General features: G+C 40.1%; 4 non-coding genes and 2 pseudogenes across 4 annotated transcripts; all 6 read left to right on the top strand.

Annotated features, from left to right (window-relative positions):
• The first annotated feature begins 1,868 nt into the window (after positions 1 to 1,868).
• Positions 1,869 to 1,987, top strand: LOC120043511. The gene has a single exon (XR_005476468.1). It is a non-coding gene; the product is annotated as a 5S ribosomal RNA (ribosomal RNA).
• Positions 1,988 to 2,680: 693 nt separating this feature from the next.
• On the top strand, positions 2,681 to 2,830 carry LOC120043529 (annotated as a pseudogene).
• A 5,385-nt stretch (positions 2,831 to 8,215) lies between these two features.
• LOC120043510 lies at positions 8,216 to 8,334 on the top strand. Its single transcript, XR_005476467.1, has one exon. It is a non-coding gene; the product is annotated as a 5S ribosomal RNA (ribosomal RNA).
• Positions 8,335 to 9,027: 693 nt separating this feature from the next.
• On the top strand, positions 9,028 to 9,188 carry LOC120043527. Its single transcript, XR_005476475.1, has one exon. It is a non-coding gene; the product is annotated as a U1 spliceosomal RNA (small nuclear RNA).
• A 5,390-nt stretch (positions 9,189 to 14,578) lies between these two features.
• Positions 14,579 to 14,697, top strand: LOC120043509. The gene has a single exon (XR_005476466.1). It is a non-coding gene; the product is annotated as a 5S ribosomal RNA (ribosomal RNA).
• Positions 14,698 to 15,392: 695 nt separating this feature from the next.
• On the top strand, positions 15,393 to 15,542 carry LOC120043536 (annotated as a pseudogene).
• Positions 15,543 to 19,031: the final 3,489 nt, after the last annotated feature.

Genomic DNA, 19,031 nt, shown 5'->3' with positions numbered 1-19,031 from the left:
GGTTCTCTCTCTGTCTCCCAAAAGCAAATAAAATTGACATGAGGTCAAAAGGTCATTTGGGTCCATTTTCTTGTAACGGTCGCTGCGCTCAGACCGAGCGAGCTACGGTCAAGCGGGGCATCTCGTTGAACTCGGCACGGCCTGGAGATAATAGTCATGCCATTGCAGGCTTTGTGTGTCTTTAAGCACCGTACTTTTTCACTCCATCCTTCCTTTTTGTGTGTGTGTGTGTTTGTGTGAGAGAGCTTTTCTTTGACATCTGTTGGGAAAAATGACTGATTACACTTCATGAGGGTTGTCTAATCACACAAGTGAAGTTTTGAAAAGATCTGACCTTTATTACCCTTCAAACCTGACCCTATGCACCATTTTAAGGTACTTCCAGTTGACATAGGAAGCTGAACGTGAACACATACCCTCCTTGGGGTAGGCTCTTATTTAATATTGAGTTTTAAGTCTTTATGTTAAGAACTGACTTATTAACAGAGGGTTAAATGAGTGTGTGTTACTTCATAAAATCACATAAAATCACAGAATTCTCGCAGAGCTTCGAGACCCACTTTAAAAATGTTCGTGTGAACAAACTGCAACTGGATCTGTGAATTTTTTGAAAAAAAAATTCCTCTTCGTGAACATCACCAAATGGACAATGTACGATTTCTCTTAAATTACGATAGATAAACGGCTGGTTCTTTTTTTCCTGACACCGTATGCTTATGTACTTTGACGTGAAGCGGTCAAATTGCACCCTACTTTGCGTTTTTTGACCTTTAATCCCAGAAAAATGGCCATAACTCAAAAAGCGCAGAGGCCTCGACGCCATCTTGTTCGGGGCCAACTTCCCTTTACTCCAAACCTACGCTCGCCGAGTTTCGTCTTCGAAATATTTTCCGTTTAGGAGAAAAGGCCGCGCTCGTTTGCCCCGTGTTCGTGCGCCTGCAATATGATTTATTTGCCCCCTTGTGGGAATTTTCGAGAATGCGGAGTCCAAGTCAAAAATTTGTTATTTTTATAAAACGGTGACCGAACGTCCGAGACGATTTCTTCGATGACTTCCTGAAAGAGCTCCCCCCCGCCCTCGGCCCGACGCCGTCCGCGATTTTCTGAGACGAAGTCGGACGTCTAGTAAGGGACCGTACATTCGCAATGGGAGAATCTTCACCGATCATATGGCTCCCGTCTCACACTTCCCTTAAGGTATGTTAATGATAAACTGTTGCTTGGCGGCAGGCTTAAGGATGACTTGAGTCAACCGACTGTGCTTATGGAGATCTTTGAAGTCAGTTGTGAAAGAGACTTTGTGGACCAATCGAAAGGTGGAAACATTTGTTTGTAGCAAAACATTGTTGGCATTTTGTCTAAACATTATGTTGCGAAATGCAGCATTGTATTTATGCCACGCTGGTACTTCAATCAAGAGATAGTTGAGAAGCCACTCTAACCCCCCCGGTCATGATGTGTCATACGCGCCCCATGCGCTTCCAATATGAAATTGTCCATACATGCGTTCCTCCTTAGCACAGAACAATGCAATAGGTTTTCAACATCCAGAGCTTTTGTGTATTTATTGTGGCTAGTAGGATAGCTGCATGGGAAACTGTTGCTGATGATGTATTTGTCAGAAGTCATTGTATTTGTCCGTTTTTTCCCACAAGGCTGAAATATGTGCCCTCGCTTAGAAATGTTTGCAAGGTTTGTTTGTATTTCATCCAACTATCTGTGCTAAAAAGTGATGGCTACAGTATATGTAATTTCTTCCACTTTTTGAGTGAGCCAAAGTTCAAGCTGCTTATCTAATTGGTGAGAATGCAATGTCTGTTTATCAGACTCACTTTGACTTTATATGGTGTACCAAGAGATGTACCTTTGCTTACGGCCATACCAGCCTGAATATGCCCGATCTCGTCTGATCTCGGAAGCTAAGCAGGGTCGGGCCTGGTTAGTACTTGGATGGGAGACCGCCTGGGAATACCAGGTGCTGTAAGCCTTTTGTCCACTAGGGGGTGTGGCATTATTTCATCAGCAACACTGCCTTGTAGTAAGCATTTGATGCTGAATTGACTAAATGCAGCTTCTATGGGCTAGTCTCCCCTGCCCTTTTAATACGATCAAAGTTCCTTGTGTTGTCAGGGAGCAACTGCCTTTTATGCATAAGACAAATAAGAATATTGTTACTGAATGCAGCTTGTGTGTGCTCTGTGCTCCCTCGCCCTGTTCAAATGATCAAAGGAAATAATGCTGGTGAGGAGTGGAACTGGACTGGTGTCTGATGGCCCTGTGTTTTCCATGTTGGAATTACAACCCTTCTTTTATGGAGTAAATCAAAAGCACAAGAGAATCTGAGATGTTATCGATAATAAATCAATTGGTTTCATGCATTTGTCTGTGTGTGTGTGTGTGTGTCTGAATGTGATTGTATTTCGTCATATCGCAAACATTTGTGATATCAGATAGGTTAAGATATTAAAAAGTAATTGGTGATTTTTTCGACAGTGTTGCATGATGGGAATCTAGTGGTTCACTGATATAATCTAGTAAACAAAATAAACTACTTTTTCACCACTCTGTGTGCAAGTGCATTCCTAAACGGCATTTAACGCAGGTCGATGTGATATGATATTATCACAACAAAAAGTGGTTCCCGTTAGCGGAAAATGTTGGCACTGGAGAGACTTGCCCTCCACTAAGCAGAAGAGATACTGTGATCAAGAAGTTGGTTGACCCAGTGTGGGGCTCAGCCATTCCACTCTGGCTGGGCTGACCCCTTTTGAATTTTCCAAATGTGGGAATCTCGAATGCAAAATTTATGGTAGTGGTCGTTTGCAAAATTTATGGTAGTGGTCGTTTGCGCTGTACCCTGATATCCTTGTAAGGGAAGTCCCCCCTCAATTGTACAAAATAACATGGCAACTTATTGGCACCGAGCGGACCATATACACGATGGGATTGTGTGGGATTTCACATTACATCCGGCGCTGTTTCGTCCAAAGTTGATGACAAATGCCATATTGTAAATGAGCTGTGTAACACCCCAAAAATCCTATAGTGGGCGAGTGTGTTCCATCTTAATTTTTCATAGGCTTACTGTAACGCAAGTCAAGACCCAAGAGTCATATTTTGAAATTTTGAAATTTTGAAAGTTTTGGCAAAAACTTATCACCCCCTTAAAAAAGTGCTTTCTGGACCGTTTTTCGAAATTCTTTCGATTTTTATGTCAATTACACGTGTAAGAACTGTATGAAAATACTTTTGTCAAATTTTATTAACATAATTTTTTTTACATTTTTATTTGGACTTAAGGAATATGTTTTGTGCATTTGGAATGTGATTTCATAGGAAGTCAAAAGTCAAAAGTCAAAAATGTCAAATATTTGGAAAAAATTTATCACCCCCTTTAAAAAAGTGCTTTCTGGACCGTTTTTTGAAATTCTTTCGATTTTTATGTCAATTACACATGTATAAGAACTGTATGAAAATACTTTAGTCACATTTTACTGTCATAATTTTTTATAAATGTTTACTTGTACTTAAGGAATATGTTTTGTGCATTTGCAATCTGATTTAATACGAAGTCAAAAATGTGAATAAATTAGAAAAAACGTATCACCCCCCAAACCTCCATAAATCACTCAGGCCAGCACCCATTGATTTGGGGCCGTAGTATAGTGCTCCCATGGACGTCTGGATGACACCTAAAAGCATTTAAAACCGTTTTGAAAAATGACGCCTGGTAACCCAAAACATGAAACATAGAATATTTTTTGACTTTGTTTGGAAACCTCCATAAATCACTCAGGCCGTACCCCATTGACTCGAGAAGAAAAAACATAAAATATTTTCCAGAAAAAAAACAGAATATTTTCTGAGTTTTTGTGAAAACCTCCATAAAACACTCAGGCCAGCCCCCATTGATTTTTGGCCGTAGAATAGTGCTCCCAGAGCGGGTATGGAGGTCTGGATGCTCCCTAAACGCAATTTCAACCATCTTGAAACATGGCACCTGGTAACCCCAAAAAAATACCAGGTGCACGAACAGTTTGGACTTGTGTGTGTGTGTGTGAGCTTTTCTTTGACATCTGTTTAGAGAAATGACTGATTTACAGTTCATGAAGGTTGCCTAATCACACACTTAAAGTTTTGGAAAGATCTGACTTTTTTAACCCTTTGAAACAGCACCTATGACCCCATTTTAAGGCACTTCCGGTTGGCACAGGAAGCTATAAGTAAATACCTATCCTGATCGGGGTATGCTTTTACAGAATCCTGAGTTTTAAGTCTATACGTTAAGAACTGACTGATTTACAAAGGGTTGAATGCACTATATATCACAAACTGCTGGTTGGGTATGGCAAAACACTTTTAGGGTGATTTTATCACTTCCGGTTGCTCCAGGAAGCTTAGAATCAACACAGGTAGACCTCATAGTGGCTTGATGGATTGTCATTGAAGACAGGTTCATAAGACATTCATAACCCACATAGGGTTTATTTAAAGAATGCACGTTACATTTGCATATGATTCAACAGTGAAAAACATCACATCATATTGCAAACATAACACACTGTTGAATCATATTGCAAACACACACTGTTACATTTGCAATATGATGTGTTGAATCATATTGCAAACATAACACACACTGTTACGTTTGCAATATGATGTGTTGGATCATATTGCAAACATAACACACACTGTTACATTTGCAATATGATGTGTTGAATCATATTGCAAACATAACACACACTGTTACGTTTGCAATATGATGTGTTGAATCATATTGCAAACATAACACACACTGTTACATTTGCAATATGATGTGTTGAATCATATTGCAAATCTAACGTGCATTTGCAATATGATGTGATGTTGAATCATATTGCAAATGTAACGTACATTCTCTTAAATACTTTAGAAATGCAAAAGTCAACGTCCTGATGACCTCAGGATGGCCGGGCAGTGATAGTGGTTCCTCTCCATCGCTCGTTGTGTTAAATTTCATCATGTCGCTTTTTGTGATGGTACCCCCCCGTTGAAACATATTGCAAATGTACAAAAGTCAAGTAGCAAGTCGGTGTCCATCAGTCAATTAGATATATTCAGACACCAAACTGATACCATCTGACACCAAACTCACTTTTACCAACTCCTTTAGAAGCCAACTATCACATATTTCAGAGCAGGCCCAAAATTCACAGCGCCTTCTATTTAAACCATAATAAAACAAATAATACGTAGTTATGTTCTAGCTGCGGGTCCAATATTCACATTATGTTTAGCCCTATGTGAGGCGACCTGGAATCCCAAGTTTCGGCTCGATAGGTCATTCGGTGCCCGAGCAAAACCCTAATTGGTGCTGAAAATCCACTTTTTTCCATGCCTTGCTACGGGGTGCTTGAATGAGCAATCGGACAGAATCGTTGAGGTCCATCTCTATGGGCCGAGCCGGTTTCAATGCACCTAGTCTTGAGACTCTGGGACTTTTCTAAATGTCGCCAGTTTCGTTGAGCTCAAAATGAATTGAAAACATTGCAAATACACGAGGCTGTTTATCGGTCTGAGAACCTTCTAGAGCCACATAACTCACCGTGCACAATCGACCTGAGGTCTAGAACAGGTTTGTAAAGTTTCAGAACTCTAGGTCTGACGGTTCTTTAAAAGTTGGAACAAAACTAACTACTACAGGCACTGTCTGCCTCTTAGCCCCTCAGTGTGACCCTCCATCATTTCTGTGTGGGTGTGTTTTTTTTTTTTTTTTAATCTGATGGGATGAATGACTGATTTACAGTTCAGGAGGGTTGTCTATTCACATATATGAAGTTTTGGAAAGATTTGACATTTTTATCCCTTTGAAACAGCCCATTTGACACCAATTAAGGCACTTCCGGTTTGCACAGGAAGCTACAAGTAAACACTTATCATTACTGGAGTATGCTTTTACAGAATCCTGAGTTTTATGTCTGTATGTTAAAAATTGACTGATTTACATAGGGCTGAATGCACTATTTCTCTCAAACTGCAGGTTGGCTATGGCAAACACTTTTAGGGTGATTTAACCACTTCCGGTTGCTCCAGGAAGCTTAGAATCGACACAGGTAGACCTCATGGTGGCCTGATGGACTGACATCAAAGACAGGTTCATAAGACATTCATAACCCACATAGGCTTCAGGTTGAATTGAGAGGTGCAGTCAATGTATTCCTATGGAGCGACATGTCATTGTAAATTGTTTGATGTAAACACCAGCTTTTAACTGTTAAGGGTTAATGCCACAAGGTCAAGGTTAGGCTTGCACAGATCGGGAGGACCTTAAGAACATTCCTGAGGTGAAATTGTGCTTCTAACCTTAACGGTTCTCTCTCTGTCTCCCAAAAGCAAATAAAATTGACATGAGGTCAAAAGGTCATTTGGGTCCATTTTCTTGTAACGGTCGCTGCGCTCAGACCGAGCGAGCTACGGTCAAGCGGGGCATCTCGTTGAACTCGGCACGGCCTGGAGATAATAGTCATGCCATTGCAGGCTTTGTGTGTCTTTAAGCACCGTACTTTTTCACTCCATCCTTCCTTTTTGTGTGTGTGTGTGTTTGTGTGAGAGAGCTTTTCTTTGACATCTGTTGGGAAAAATGACTGATTACACTTCATGAGGGTTGTCTAATCACACAAGTGAAGTTTTGAAAAGATCTGACCTTTATTACCCTTCAAACCTGACCCCATGCACCATTTTAAGGTACTTCCAGTTGACATAGGAAGCTGAACGTGAACACATACCCTCCTTGGGGTAGGCTCTTATTTAATATTGAGTTTTAAGTCTTTATGTTAAGAACTGACTTATTAACAGAGGGTTAAATGAGTGTGTGTTACTTCATAAAATCACATAAAATCACAGAATTCTCGCAGAGCTTCGAGACCCACTTTAAAAATGTTCGTGTGAACAAACTGCAACTGGATCTGTGAATTTTTTGAAAAAAAAATTCCTCTTCGTGAACATCACCAAATGGACAATGTACGATTTCTCTTAAATTACGATAGATAAACGGCTGGTTCTTTTTTTCCTGACACCGTATGCTTATGTACTTTGACGTGAAGCGGTCAAATTGCACCCTACTTTGCGTTTTTGACCTTTAATCCCAGAAAAATGGCCATAACTCAAAAAGCGCAGAGGCCTCGACGCCATCTTGTTCGGGGCCAACTTCCCTTTACTCCAAACCTACGCTCGCCGAGTTTCGTCTTCGAAATATTTTCCGTTTAGGAGAAAAGGCCGCGCTCGTTTGCCCCGTGTTCGTGCGCCTGCAATATGATTTATTTGCCCCCTTGTGGGAATTTTCGAGAATGCGGAGTCCAAGTCAAAAATTTGTTATTTTTATAAAACGGTGACCGAACGTCCGAGACGATTTCTTCGATGACTTCCTGAAAGAGCTCCCCCCCGCCCTCGGCCCGACGCCGTCCGCGATTTTCTGAGACGAAGTCGGACGTCTAGTAAGGGACCGTACATTCGCAATGGGAGAATCTTCACCGATCATATGGCTCCCGTCTCACACTTCCCTTAAGGTATGTTAATGATAAACTGTTGCTTGGCGGCAGGCTTAAGGATGACTTGAGTCAACCGACTGTGCTTATGGAGATCTTTGAAGTCAGTTGTGAAAGAGACTTTGTGGACCAATCGAAAGGTGGAAACATTTGTTTGTAGCAAAACATTGTTGGCATTTTGTCTAAACATTATGTTGCGAAATGCAGCATTGTATTTATGCCACGCTGGTACTTCAATCAAGAGATAGTTGAGAAGCCACTCTAACCCCCCCGGTCATGATGTGTCATACGCGCCCCATGCGCTTCCAATATGAAATTGTCCATACATGCGTTCCTCCTTAGCACAGAACAATGCAATAGGTTTTCAACATCCAGAGCTTTTGTGTATTTATTGTGGCTAGTAGGATAGCTGCATGGGAAACTGTTGCTGATGATGTATTTGTCAGAAGTCATTGTATTTGTCCGTTTTTTCCCACAAGGCTGAAATATGTGCCCTCGCTTAGAAATGTTTGCAAGGTTTGTTTGTATTTCATCCAACTATCTGTGCTAAAAAGTGATGGCTACAGTATATGTAATTTCTTCCACTTTTTGAGTGAGCCAAAGTTCAAGCTGCTTATCTAATTGGTGAGAATGCAATGTCTGTTTATCAGACTCACTTTGACTTTATATGGTGTACCAAGAGATGTACCTTTGCTTACGGCCATACCAGCCTGAATATGCCCGATCTCGTCTGATCTCGGAAGCTAAGCAGGGTCGGGCCTGGTTAGTACTTGGATGGGAGACCGCCTGGGAATACCAGGTGCTGTAAGCCTTTTGTCCACTAGGAGGTGTGGCATTATTTCATCAGCAACACTGCCTTGTAGTAAGCATTTGATGCTGAATTGACTAAATGCAGCTTCTATGGGCTAGTCTCCCCTGCCCTTTTAATACGATCAAAGTTCCTTGTGTTGTCAGGGAGCAACTGCCTTTTATGCATAAGACAAATAAGAATATTGTTACTGAATGCAGCTTGTGTGTGCTCTGTGCTCCCTCGCCCTGTTCAAATGATCAAAGGAAATAATGCTGGTGAGGAGTGGAACTGGACTGGTGTCTGATGGCCCTGTGTTTTCCATGTTGGAATTACAACCCTTCTTTTATGGAGTAAATCAAAAGCACAAGAGAATCTGAGATGTTATCGATAATAAATCAATTGGTTTCATGCATTTGTCTGTGTGTGTGTGTGTGTGTCTGAATGTGATTGTATTTCGTCATATCGCAAACATTTGTGATATCAGATAGGTTAAGATATTAAAAAGTAATTGGTGATTTTTTCGACAGTGTTGCATGATGGGAATCTAGTGGTTCACTGATATAATCTAGTAAACAAAATAAACTACTTTTTCACCACTCTGTGTGCAAGTGCATTCCTAAACGGCATTTAACGCAGGTCGATGTGATATGATATTATCACAACAAAAAGTGGTTCCCGTTAGCGGAAAATGTTGGCACTGGAGAGACTTGCCCTCCACTAAGCAGAAGAGATACTGTGATCAAGAAGTTGGTTGACCCAGTGTGGGGCTCAGCCATTCCACTCTGGCTGGGCTGACCCCTTTTGAATTTTCCAAATGTGGGAATCTCGAATGCAAAATTTATGTTATGCAAAATTTATGTTAGTGGTCGTTTGCAAAATTTATGGTAGTGGTCGTTTGCGCTGTACCCTGATATCCTTGTAAGGGAAGTCCCCCCTCAATTGTACAAAATAACATGGCAACTTATTGGCACCGAGCGGACCATATACACGATGGGATTGTGTGGGATTTCACATTACATCCGGCGCTGTTTCGTCCAAAGTTGATGACAAATGCCATATTGTAAATGAGCTGTGTAACACCCCAAAAATACTATAGTGGGCGAGTGTGTTCCATCTTAATTTTTCATAGGCTTACTGTAACGCAAGTCAAGACCCAAGAGTCATATTTTGAAATTTTGAAATTTTGAAAGTTTTGGCAAAAACTTATCACCCCCTTAAAAAAGTGCTTTCTGGACCGTTTTTCGAAATTCTTTCGATTTTTATGTCAATTACACGTGTAAGAACTGTATGAAAATACTTTTGTCAAATTTTATTAACATAATTTTTTTTACATTTTTATTTGGACTTAAGGAATATGTTTTGTGCATTTGGAATGTGATTTCATAGGAAGTCAAAAGTCAAAAGTCAAAAATGTCAAATATTTGGAAAAAATTTATCACCCCCTTTAAAAAAGTGCTTTCTGGACCGTTTTTCGAAATTCTTTCGATTTTTATGTCAATTACACATGTATAAGAACTGTATGAAAATACTTTAGTCACATTTTACTATCATAATTTTTTATAAATGTTTACTTGTACTTAAGGAATATGTTTTGTGCATTTGCAATCTGATTTAATACGAAGTCAAAAATGTGAATAAATTAGAAAAAACGTATCACCCCCCAAACCTCCATAAATCACTCAGGCCAGCACCCATTGATTTGGGGCCGTAGTATAGTGCTCCCATGGACGTCTGGATGACACCTAAAAGCATTTAAAACCGTTTTGAAAAATGACGCCTGGTAACCCAAAACATGAAACATAGAATATTTTTTGACTTTGTTTGGAAACCTCCATAAATCACTCAGGCCGTACCCCATTGACTCGAGAAGAAAAAACATAAAATATTTTCCAGAAAAAAAACAGAATATTTTCTGAGTTTTTGTGAAAACCTCCATAAAACACTCAGGCCAGCCCCCATTGATTTTTGGCCGTAGAATAGTGCTCCCAGAGCGGGTATGGAGGTCTGGATGCTCCCTAAACGCAATTTCAACCATCTTGAAACATGGCACCTGGTAACCCCAAAAAAATACCAGGTGCACGAACAGTTTGGACTTGTGTGTGTGTGTGTGAGCTTTTCTTTGACATCTGTTTAGAGAAATGACTGATTTACAGTTCATGAAGGTTGCCTAATCACACACTTAAAGTTTTGGAAAGATCTGACTTTTTTAACCCTTTGAAACAGCACCTATGACCCCATTTTAAGGCACTTCCGGTTGGCACAGGAAGCTATAAGTAAATACCTATCCTGATCGGGGTATGCTTTTACAGAATCCTGAGTTTTAAGTCTATACGTTAAGAACTGACTGATTTACAAAGGGTTGAATGCACTATATATCACAAACTGCTGGTTGGGTATGGCAAAACACTTTTAGGGTGATTTTATCACTTCCGGTTGCTCCAGGAAGCTTAGAATCAACACAGGTAGACCTCATAGTGGCTTGATGGATTGTCATTGAAGACAGGTTCATAAGACATTCATAACCCACATAGGGTTTATTTAAAGAATGCACGTTACATTTGCATATGATTCAACAGTGAAAAACATCACATCATATTGCAAACATAACACACTGTTGAATCATATTGCAAACACACACTGTTACATTTGCAATATGATGTGTTGAATCATATTGCAAACATAACACACACTGTTACGTTTGCAATATGATGTGTTGGATCATATTGCAAACATAACACACACTGTTACATTTGCAATATGATGTGTTGAATCATATTGCAAACATAACACACACTGTTACGTTTGCAATATGATGTGTTGAATCATATTGCAAACATAACACACACTGTTACATTTGCAATATGATGTGTTGAATCATATTGCAAATCTAACGTGCATTTGCAATATGATGTGATGTTGAATCATATTGCAAATGTAACGTACATTCTCTTAAATACTTTAGAAATGCAAAAGTCAACGTCCTGATGACCTCAGGATTGCCGGGCAGTGATAGTGGTTCCTCTCCATCGCTCGTTGTGTTAAATTTCATCATGTCGCTTTTTGTGATGGTACCCCCCCGTTGAAACATATTGCAAATGTACAAAAGTCAAGTAGCAAGTCGGTGTCCATCAGTCAATTAGATATATTCAGACACCAAACTGATACCATCTGACACCAAACTCACTTTTACCAACTCCTTTAGAAGCCAACTATCACATATTTCAGAGCAGGCCCAAAATTCACAGCGCCTTCTATTTAAACCATAATAAAACAAATAATACGTAGTTATGTTCTAGCTGCGGGTCCAATATTCACATTATGTTTAGCCCTATGTGAGGCGACCTGGAATCCCAAGTTTCGGCTCGATAGGTCATTCGGTGCCCGAGCAAAACCCTAATTGGTGCTGAAAATCCACTTTTTTCCATGCCTTGCTACGGGGTGCTTGAATGAGCAATCGGACAGAATCGTTGAGGTCCATCTCTATGGGCCGAGCCGGTTTCAATGCACCTAGTCTTGAGACTCTGGGACTTTTCTAAATGTCGCCAGTTTCGTTGAGCTCAAAATGAATTGAAAACATTGCAAATACACGAGGCTGTTTATCGGTCTGAGAACCTTCTAGAGCCACATAACTCACCGTGCACAATCGACCTGAGGTCTAGAACAGGTTTGTAAAGTTTCAGAACTCTAGGTCTGACGGTTCTTTAAAAGTTGGAACAAAACTAACTACTACAGGCACTGTCTGCCTCTTAGCCCCTCAGTGTGTCCCTCCATCATTTCTGTGTGGGTGTGTTTTTTTTTTTTTTTTAATCTGATGGGATGAATGACTGATTTACAGTTCAGGAGGGTTGTCTATTCACATATATGAAGTTTTGGAAAGATTTGACATTTTTATCCCTTTGAAACAGCCCATTTGACACCAATTAAGGCACTTCCGGTTTGCACAGGAAGCTAAAAGTAAACACTTATCATTACTGGAGTATGCTTTTACAGAATCCTGAGTTTTATGTCTGTATGTTAAAAATTGACTGATTTGCATAGGGCTGAATGCACTATTTCTCTCAAACTGCAGGTTGGCTATGGCAAACACTTTTAGGGTGATTTAACCACTTCCGGTTGCTCCAGGAAGCTTAGAATCGACACAGGTAGACCTCATGGTGGCCTGATGGACTGACATCAAAGACAGGTTCATAAGACATTCATAACCCACATAGGCTTCAGGTTGAATTGAGAGGTGCAGTCAATGTATTCCTATGGGGCGACATGTCATTGTAAATTGTTTGATGTAAACACCAGCTTTTAACTGTTAAGGGTTAATGCCACAAGGTCAAGGTTAGGCTTGCACAGATCGGGAGGACCTTAAGAACATTCCTGAGGTGAAATTGTGCTTCTAACCTTAACGGTTCTCTCTCTGTCTCCCAAAAGCAAATAAAATTGACATGAGGTCAAAAGGTCATTTGGGTCCATTTTCTTGTAACGGTCGCTGCGCTCAGACCGAGCGAGCTACGGTCAAGCGGGGCATCTCGTTGAACTCGGCACGGCCTGGAGATAATAGTCATGCCATTGCAGGCTTTGTGTGTCTTTAAGCACCGTACTTTTTCACTCCATCCTTCCTTTTTGTGTGTGTGTGTGTTTGTGTGAGAGAGCTTTTCTTTGACATCTGTTGGGAAAAATGACTGATTACACTTCATGAGGGTTGTCTAATCACACAAGTGAAGTTTTGAAAAGATCTGACCTTTATTACCCTTCAAACCTGACCCTATGCACCATTTTAAGGTACTTCCAGTTGACATAGGAAGCTGAACGTGAACACATACCCTCCTTGGGGTAGGCTCTTATTTAATATTGAGTTTTAAGTCTTTATGTTAAGAACTGACTTATTAACAGAGGGTTAAATGAGTGTGTGTTACTTCATAAAATCACATAAAATCACAGAATTCTCGCAGAGCTTCGAGACCCACTTTAAAAATGTTCGTGTGAACAAACTGCAACTGGATCTGTGAATTTTTTGAAAAAAAAATTCCTCTTCGTGAACATCACCAAATGGACAATGTACGATTTCTCTTAAATTACGATAGATAAACGGCTGGTTCTTTTTTTCCTGACACCGTATGCTTATGTACTTTGACGTGAAGCGGTCAAATTGCACCCTACTTTGCGTTTTTGACCTTTAATCCCAGAAAAATGGCCATAACTCAAAAAGCGCAGAGGCCTCGACGCCATCTTGTTCGGGGCCAACTTCCCTTTACTCCAAACCTACGCTCGCCGAGTTTCGTCTTCGAAATATTTTCCGTTTAGGAGAAAAGGCCGCGCTCGTTTGCCCCGTGTTCGTGCGCCTGCAATATGATTTATTTGCCCCCTTGTGGGAATTTTCGAGAATGCGGAGTCCAAGTCAAAAATTTGTTATTTTTATAAAACGGTGACCGAACGTCCGAGACGATTTCTTCGATGACTTCCTGAAAGAGCTCCCCCCCGCCCTCGGCCCGACGCCGTCCGCGATTTTCTGAGACGAAGTCGGACGTCTAGTAAGGGACCGTACATTCGCAATGGGAGAATCTTCACCGATCATATGGCTCCCGTCTCACACTTCCCTTAAGGTATGTTAATGATAAACTGTTGCTTGGCGGCAGGCTTAAGGATGACTTGAGTCAACCGACTGTGCTTATGGAGATCTTTGAAGTCAGTTGTGAAAGAGACTTTGTGGACCAATCGAAAGGTGGAAACATTTGTTTGTAGCAAAACATTGTTGGCATTTTGTCTAAACATTATGTTGCGAAATGCAGCATTGTATTTATGCCACGCTGGTACTTCAATCAAGAGATAGTTGAGAAGCCACTCTAACCCCCCCGGTCATGATGTGTCATACGCGCCCCATGCGCTTCCAATATGAAATTGTCCATACATGCGTTCCTCCTTAGCACAGAACAATGCAATAGGTTTTCAACATCCAGAGCTTTTGTGTATTTATTGTGGCTAGTAGGATAGCTGCATGGGAAACTGTTGCTGATGATGTATTTGTCAGAAGTCATTGTATTTGTCCGTTTTTTCCCACAAGGCTGAAATATGTGCCCTCGCTTAGAAATGTTTGCAAGGTTTGTTTGTATTTCATCCAACTATCTGTGCTAAAAAGTGATGGCTACAGTATATGTAATTTCTTCCACTTTTTGAGTGAGCCAAAGTTCAAGCTGCTTATCTAATTGGTGAGAATGCAATGTCTGTTTATCAGACTCACTTTGACTTTATATGGTGTACCAAGAGATGTACCTTCGCTTACGGCCATACCAGCCTGAATATGCCCGATCTCGTCTGATCTCGGAAGCTAAGCAGGGTCGGGCCTGGTTAGTACTTGGATGGGAGACCGCCTGGGAATACCAGGTGCTGTAAGCCTTTTGTCCACTAGGGGGTGTGGCATTATTTCATCAGCAACACTGCCTTGTAGTAAGCATTTGATGCTGAATTGACTAAATGCAGCTTCTATGGGCTAGTCTCCCCTGCCCTTTTAATACGATCAAAGTTCCTTGTGTTGTCAGGGAGCAACTGCCTTTTATGCATAAGACAAATAAGAATATTGTTACTGAATGCAGCTTGTGTGTGCTCTGTGCTCCCTCGCCCTGTTCAAATGATCAAAGGAAATAATGCTGGTGAGGAGTGGAACTGGACTGGTGTCTGATGGCCCTGTGTTTTCCATGTTGGAATTACAACCCTTCTTTTATGGAGTAAATCAAAAGCACAAGAGAATCTGAGATGTTATCGATAATAAATCAATTGGTTTCATGCATTTGTCTGTGTGTGTGTGTGTGTGTGTCTGAATGTGATTGTATTTCGTCATATCGCAAACATTTGTGATATCAGATAGGTTAAGATATTAAAAAGTAATTGGTGATTTTTTCGACAGTGTTGCATGATGGGAATCTAGTGGTTCACTGATATAATCTAGTAAACAAAATAAACTACTTTTTCACCACTCTGTGTGCAAGTGCATTCCTAAACGGCATTTAACGCAGGTCGATGTGATATGATATTATCACAACAAAAAGTGGTTCCCGTTAGCGGAAAATGTTGGCACTGGAGAGACTTGCCCTCCACTAAGCAGAAGAGATTCTGTGATCAAGAAGTTGGTTGACCCAGTGTGGGGCTCAGCCATTCCACTCTGGCTGGGCTGACCCCTTTTGAATTTTCCAAATGTGGGAATCTCGAATGCAAAATTTATGGTAGTGGTCGTTTGCAAAATTTATGGTAGTGGTCGTTTGCGCTGTACCCTGATATCTTTGTAAGGGAAGTCCCCCCTCAATTGTACAAAATAACATGGCAACTTATTGGCACCGAGCGGACCATATACACGATGGGATTGTGTGGGATTTCACATTACATCCGGCGCTGTTTCGTCCAAAGTTGATGACAAATGCCATATTGTAAATGAGCTGTGTAACACCCCAAAAATCCTATAGTGGGCGAGTGTGTTCCATCTTAATTTTTCATAGGCTTACTGTAACGCAAGTCAAGACCCAAGAGTCATATTTTGAAATTTTGAAATTTTGAAAGTTTTGGCAAAAACTTATCACCCCCTTAAAAAAGTGCTTTCTGGACCGTTTTTCGAAATTCTTTCGATTTTTATGTCAATTACACATGTGTAAGAACTGTATGAAAATACTTTTGTCAAATTTTATTAACATAATTTTTTTTACATTTTTATTTGGACTTAAGGAATATGTTTTGTGCATTTGGAATGTGATTTCTTAGGAAGTCAAAAGTCAAAAGTCAAAAATGTCAAAAATTTGGAAAAAACGTATCACCCCCTTTAAAAAAGTGCTTTCTGGACCGTTTTTCGAAATTCTTTCGATTTTTATGTCAATTACACATGTGTAAGAACTGTATGAAAATACTTTTGTCAAATTTTATTAACATAATTTTTTGGACATTTTTATTTGGACTTAAGGAATATGTTTTGTGCATTTGGAATGTGATTTCATAGGAAGTCAAAAGTCAAAAGTCAAAAATGTCAAATATTTGGAAAAAATTTATCACCCCCTTTAAAAAAGTGCTTTCTGGATCGTTTTTTGAAATTCTTTCGATTTTTATGTCAATTACACATGTATAAGAACTGTATGAAAATACTTTAGTCACATTTTACTGTCATAATTTTTTATAAATGTTTACTTGTACTTAAGGAATATGTTTTGTGCATTTGCAATCTGATTTAATACGAAGTCAAAAATGTGAATAAATTAGAAAAAACGTATCACCCCCCAAACCTCCATAAATCACTCAGGCCAGCACCCATTGATTTGGGGCCGTAGTATAGTGCTCCCATGGACGTCTGGATGACACCTAAAAGCATTTAAAACCGTTTTGAAAAATGACGCCTGGTAACCCAAAACATGAAACATAGAATATTTTTTGACTTTGTTTGGAAACCTCCATAAATCACTCAGGCCGTACCCCATTGACTCGAGAAGAAAAAACATAAAATATTTTCCAGAAAAAAAACAGAATATTTTCTGAGTTTTTGTGAAAACCTCCATAAAACACTCAGGCCAGCCCCCATTGATTTTTGGCCGTAGAATAGTGCTCCCAGAGCGGGTATGGAGGTCTGGATGCTCCCTAAACGCAATTTCAACCATCTTGAAACATGGCACCTGGTAACCCCAAAAAAATACCAGGTGCACGAACAGTTTGGACTTGTGTGTGTGTGTGTGAGCTTTTCTTTGACATCTGTTTAGAGAAATGACTGATTTACAGTTCATGAAGGTTGCCTAATCACACACTTAAAGTTTTGGAAAGATCTGACTTTTTTAACCCTTTGAAACAGCACCTATGACCCCATTTTAAGGCACTTCCGGTTGGCACAGGAAGCTATAAGTAAATACCTATCCTGATCGGGGTATGCTTTTACAGAATCCTGAGTTTTAAGTCTATACGTTAAGAACTGACTGATTTACAAAGGGTTGAATGCACTATATATCACAAACTGCTGGTTGGGTATGGCAAAACACTTTTAGGGTGATTTTATCACTTCCGGTTGCTCCAGGAAGCTTAGAATCAACACAGGTAGACCTCATAGTGGCTTGATGGATTGTCATTGAAGACAGGTTCATAAGACATTCATAACCCACATAGGGTTTATTTAAAGAATGCACGTTACATTTGCATATGATTCAACAGTGAAAAACATCACATCATATTGCAAACATAACACACTGTTGAATCATATTGCAAACACACACTGTTACATTTGCAATATGATGTGTTGAATCATATTGCAAACATAACACACACTGTTACGTTTGCAATATGATGTGTTGGATCATATTGCAAACATAACACACACTGTTACATTTGCAATATGATGTGTTGAATCATATTGCAAACATAACACACACTGTTACGTTTGCAATATGATGTGTTGAATCATATTGCAAACATAACACACACTGTTACATTTGCAATATGATGTGTTGAATCATATTGCAAATCTAACGTGCATTTGCAATATGATGTGATGTTGAATCATATTGCAAATGTAACGTACATTCTCTTAAATACTTTAGAAATGCAAAAGTCAACGTCCTGATGACCTCAGGATTGCCGGGCAGTGATAGTGGTTCCTCTCCATCGCTCGTTGTGTTAAATTTCATCATGTCGCTTTTTGTGATGGTACCCCCCCGTTGAAACATATTGCAAATGTACAAAAGTCAAGTAGCAAGTCGGTGTCCATCAGTCAATTAGATATATTCAGACACCAAACTGATACCATCTGACACCAAACTCACTTTTACCAACTCCTTTAGAAGCCAACTATCACATATTTCAGAGCAGGCCCAAAATTCACAGCGCCTTCTATTTAAACCATAATAAAACAAATAATACGTAGTTATGTTCTAGCTGCGGGTCCAATATTCACATTATGTTTAGCCCTATGTGAGGCGACCTGGAATCCCAAGTTTCGGCTCGATAGGTCATTCGGTGCCCGAGCAAAACCCTAATTGGTGCTGAAAATCCACTTTTTTCCATGCCTTGCTACGGGGTGCTTGAATGAGCAATCGGACAGAATCGTTGAGGTCCATCTCTATGGGCCGAGCCGGTTTCAATGCACCTAGTCTTGAGACTCTGGGACTTTTCTAAATGTCGCCAGTTTCGTTGAGCTCAAAATGAATTGAAAACATTGCAAATACACGAGGCTGTTTATCGGTCTGAGAACCTTCTAGAGCCACATAACTCACCGTGCACAATCGACCTGAGGTCTAGAACAGGTTTGTAAAGTTTCAGAACTCTAGGTCTGACGGTTCTTTAAAAGTTGGAACAAAACTAACTACTACAGGCACTGTCTGCCTCTTAGCCCCTCAGTGTGTCCCTCCATCATTTCTGTGTGGGTGTGTATTTTTTTTTTTTTTAATCTGATGGGATGAATGACTGATTTACAGTTCAGGAGGGTTGTCTATTCACATATATGAAGTTTTGGAAAGATTTGACATTTTTATCCCTTTGAAACAGCCCATTTGACACCAATTAAGGCACTTCCGGTTTGCACAGGAAGCTAAAAGTAAACACTTATCATTACTGGAGTATGCTTTTACAGAATCCTGAGTTTTATGTCTGTATGTTAAAAATTGACTGATTTACATAGGGCTGAATGCACTATTTCTCTCAAACTGCAGGTTGGCTATGGCAAACACTTTTAGGGTGATTTAACCACTTCCGGTTGCTCCAGGAAGCTTAGAATC

Source organism: Salvelinus namaycush, unplaced genomic scaffold (assembly GCF_016432855.1).
Source record: "Salvelinus namaycush isolate Seneca unplaced genomic scaffold, SaNama_1.0 Scaffold949, whole genome shotgun sequence".
Taxonomy (NCBI): domain Eukaryota; kingdom Metazoa; phylum Chordata; class Actinopteri; order Salmoniformes; family Salmonidae; genus Salvelinus; species Salvelinus namaycush.
This window is presented reverse-complemented; position numbering and strand designations above follow the sequence as displayed.